General features: G+C 38.0%; 1 long non-coding RNA gene across 1 annotated transcript; it reads right to left on the bottom strand.

The window, feature by feature from the left end:
• Positions 1 to 387: 387 nt before the first annotated feature.
• On the bottom strand, positions 388 to 4,395 carry LOC121036270 (uncharacterized). The gene is made up of 2 exons (XR_005793299.1): positions 3,679 to 4,395; positions 388 to 1,643 (listed from the first exon to the last, which is right to left on the bottom strand). It is a non-coding gene; the product is annotated as an uncharacterized LOC121036270 (long non-coding RNA).
• Positions 4,396 to 4,627: the final 232 nt, after the last annotated feature.

Genomic DNA, 4,627 nt, shown 5'->3' with positions numbered 1-4,627 from the left:
ACCTACTTTGTTGAGAGTTTTTGTCTTGAATGGATATTGTACTTTGTCACATGCTTTTTCTGCATCTCTTGAGAAGATCATATGGTTTTTATCCTTTCTCTTGTTGACGTGATGTATCATGTTGATTGATGTGCAAATATTGAGCCATTTGAGAAAGAAATCCCACTTGCTTGTTGTGATTGACATTTTTAAAATGTATTGTTAGATTTGATTTACTAATATTGAGGATTTTTTTTTGCATCTATGTATATCAGAGATATTGGCCTGTAGTTTTACTTTATGTGTAGTGTCTCTCTTATTTTGATAACAGGGTAATTCTGGCCTCATAGAATGGAATTGGAGGATTCTTTCCTCTTAAAAGGGAAATGATTGCTTTATTTTCTCTTCCATTGTGTGTTTTTGTTTTTGATTTTCCCATTTCATGTGTATACTAGTCTCAAGTCTTTGGGGGAATAATCCATATCCAAACTCAAAGGCTGCATCTGCCCATAACCTACAATTAGGCCCCAAGGGACATATCCTTTCAGACCAGCCCTCTTCTCACACATGCTCTCTAAACCACCCAACATCTGCATGGTATAGGATTTTACTCTTTGGCCTCCTCCTACTTACCAATTGCCTTGGCAGTGATCTTGACCCAGGACGGTCTTTATATTCCACCAACAACAGATACACACTTTTAACCAAATCAGAACTCACAACTCAATCTGCAAAATTGGTCTAGAAAGTACCTATATTTGGTAGTTTTCTTACCTATCTATTGGAGATCAAAACGTCTGCTACGTTCTCTTCACCCAATAATGTGTTCAAGGAAAGGATGAAGTATGTTCAGATCCTAAAGAAACCCCACAGCTAGGCAACTGTCCTAGAATATCAAGTTCATTTAGTCTTGCTAATTATTTTAAATTACCTAAACTTCCCAATAATAAAATTCCGTCATCATTATCCATCGTTTGTTCTTGTCCCTTACAATTTGATTCACATATCCTTCTTTCAGACGTAGACATGCTTATATTAACCTTATGAACAAGCCAGTTTTGTGAAACAGGTCTTGGTACCCATTCCCTGAAGCAGCTGAATTCTGCATTCACCAGTTAAAGAGCATATGTGCACTTTGGATTTGAAAAGATTGAGGCTAAGTTGCTGATGTGGGCAAGTCACACAGTCAGCTCATAAAGCCTTAATTAAATAAACATTGTGCTTTCTTAATTCTGGTATAGTAAAATCTACAGCATCCCTTAGGAACATTTAAAATACCCAACAGAGCCTTAGCACCTCATTTAGCAACCATTGACTTAGGCCAGTGATTTGGATGGATAGTGTTTGGATTCAATTACTTTGAAATAAGGGAACAAATAGAAGTCAAGTTAATTATCATATTGCCTTAGTTGAGATGCTTTCTTTAATTTAGAAAAAGGAGTGGGAAAACAACCTATGATCAACTCTATTCAGTAGGCTCTCAGATACCAGGGCTTGCACATGGTAAACAATAATTTTGTTGCTGGTGTCATCTGTGTTCCCCAGGAACAATGGCCTCATCATTCATTGCGCCAGCGTCGCTCCTCTGAAAGACTTCCTGGAGTGAAGACACTGCCATCGTTTTCATATGGTCCTGTCTAGTGATAGCAGAAGGATTGGAGTACCTGTTGACACAATAAGCATTTGTATATGAATTGAAGTGCCTTATTTACTTGTGTGCTAGAAATGCTTGGTTGAGAGATCAAATAGATCAGTTTAAGGTCCAGTTCTGCTCCTTTTAAAAAATTACTGGACATCCATAGCCTTCAGAGTGGTTTGTTTGTTTGTTTGTTTGTTTGTTTTTCTGTCTGTAAATTGGGTTAATCAGAGCTCAAGGATATTTTTACGATTAATGCAAACAATTGTGGCAATATAGTTGGCACTCAGTAAATCAGCTTTTGAGGTCAACAGAGTAAGGAGTAAGAGGGAGAAATTTTAAATCCTACTGTAACTTGCCAGACACACACACACATACACCTACTCACACCCAGCTGAGTGCTCAGAATCAGTGAGATAAAGCAGGAAATGTGTGCATCATTTATATTGTTAAGAACTTGGGGATCATGTGCCATTGGAGGAAAATTGGAGGTTAGTATTGCAAACAACCATCTTGATAAATAGGACGTGGGGCTGAAATCAATAAAAAAAGGGATTCAATAAAAACAAATGTAAACTACACAAACAACTGTTCCATGGGGATGGAGATGTAAGCTATAATGAATGATAAATTGAGTATAAGTCAACAATATGATGCTTTCATATAAAATCCCAGATACAGCTTTGGGGTATATTAATAGGGAGAGCATGGATGAAATGGGAGGTAATTATTTTGCTCTACCAGCACTCTTTAGGCCTCAATTGGATAACTGTGTTCAGTATTTGTTCCTCAGTTGAAAGAGAATCATAGATAAATTTGAATGAGTTCAGAAGAGAGCAACAAAAATGATAAAAGGCTTGGAAAATGAGATCTGTTTGGAAACATTAAGGGAGCTGGGCATGATCAGACTAGAAGAAAGATAACAGAGAAACAGGGTAACTACTAACACACAGGAAAGATACTGTAAATGAGAGAAGGGATCACTTATTCCCACCAGTCACTCAGAGTTGAGTAAATAGGGGTTGGGCTGCAGTAGATAAAACTTAGTGTAAATATTAAACACAATTTTGTGAGTAAAGAGCAGTTTAACACGGAAACAAGGTGCCTTTAGTGATTATGAAACTTACTTATTACATAATTTCAAGTGTCAAACTTGGAATTATCCTCTGGTAATTTTGATATGGGGAAAAGGACATGATGACTCAGCTTATCCCCGAGCCATTTTTATATCACAACTCTACAAATATGCCCTATAACTTCGTGCCTCTGCTGACACAATTACAGATAAAGTCATGATTAATCTGACTTTTTAAATTTTTTTTTCAACGTTTATTTATTTTTGGGACAGAGAGAGACAGAGCATGAACGGGGGAGGGGCACAGAGAGAGGGAGACACAGAATCGGAAACAGGCTCCAGGCTCCGAGCCATCAGCCCAGAGCCTGACGCGGGGCTCGAACTCACGGACCGCGAGATTGTGACCTGGCTGAAGTCGGACGCTTAACCGACTGTGCCACCCAGGCGCCCCATAATCTGACTTTTTAAATGTGTTCTTTGTTACTTAATCATTTTACTTTATGGGATGTTTTGACTTAATTTAGGTGATGGAAGTGTTGATTTTTTTCCATCACTGTTTTCCCATTGATTCCTCTTCTTCATATTCTTCCTTTTATTAGATTCAGTTTCTGATCAACTGTCATGGTACTAAATGATGTGAGCAAACGTTCTGAGTCAAAAACTTTATAATAAGGCTTGCTTTATTTTTATAACTTCCTGCTTGAGCAGGTTCGGTAAACTAAGGGACATAAAATACTCCTTAGGGGCAGGTCATGGGCTTCCAAATGCAAGATAATTAGGCCTTTTGTATTAACCTTCATTATACTTATGATTAATGTAGAATTAAATAAGCACCACAATGTACGATGTGAACCTAGACACTATATTAGCAAGTTGAGATTCAATTGCCTTTTTTTGTTAAAGAAAAACAACACCTGCATTTAATGAGACTATTTAGAGTTCCTGGCATAGAGTAGGGATTTAATAAACAACTATTCTTTCTGCTTACCTTTCTTTAAAAACATTTTGAGTGTCACTTCTTCTGCACAAACTCAGTAGTGGCCGCTGTCTCCCATGTAAATTTCAGTCTCAATGAAACTGCTTTCAAGGCTTTTTATAATATGAATCTGCTTTTCCTTTCGAGTCATTCTTTGCTTCTTTCTTGGTTGAATAGGAGTTTTGTTGATGTAGAAACCATATTTGGAATAGTCAAAACCTAGAACTGTCTGGAGAGCAGGTTACTGAAGAATGGCCGCCAGGATGAGATATGGTTATGCATACAGATGGTGCATAGGACTTAGGTGGCACTTTCAGGTCTCTTATTTATTTTTTCCATCACAGTGCTTATACACATTCACTTAAAGACACTGACTTCATAGTCCACCCAGCTCCTTCAGTGGGTACAACAAGCAGGAACAGTGGGGAATGCACATTTTTGATTATAATGTTTGTAAGATTTAAGTACCAATACCTCTGATCTCTGAAATTGGTGTTTGGACTTTGTCTTCTTTATATTCAAGTTTTATTTCCCAGCAGATGTTGACTGACTGCCTCAGTTGCTCTGGGTTTCCCATGTTCTTACAAAGGAAATTCCCTTTTCTCACTGTGACCCTTAAGAATCTTACCTGGCCTCTGAACGCTGTGCTAACAGTATGTGTTTAATCCTACTCACCCCAAACGGTTGATTCAAACACCTGGAAATTCTATGAGTTCTATAAGTTCTTTGAGTGCTTTGAGTTCTATAAGTTCTATAAGTTCTATGAGGTCTTTGAGTGCTCAGGCTGTCTTCAAGAAACAATAAGAATCTTTAAAGGGGAGAGGGAAGGGAAAGAATTAAAAGCCAGGTAGAAAACGGATCACTTCCTGGCTTGACTATCTGCAGTAACCTGGACTGTTTGCTGGTCACCCTGCTTCCACTTTATCCACCTGTATTCAGTTCTTTGCGAAACATCCAGAGC

The sequence above is a fragment of the Herpailurus yagouaroundi genome, unplaced genomic scaffold (assembly GCF_014898765.1).
Source record: "Herpailurus yagouaroundi ecotype Mexico unplaced genomic scaffold, PumYag 162, whole genome shotgun sequence".
Taxonomy (NCBI): Eukaryota; Metazoa; Chordata; class Mammalia; order Carnivora; family Felidae; genus Herpailurus; species Herpailurus yagouaroundi.
This window is presented reverse-complemented; position numbering and strand designations above follow the sequence as displayed.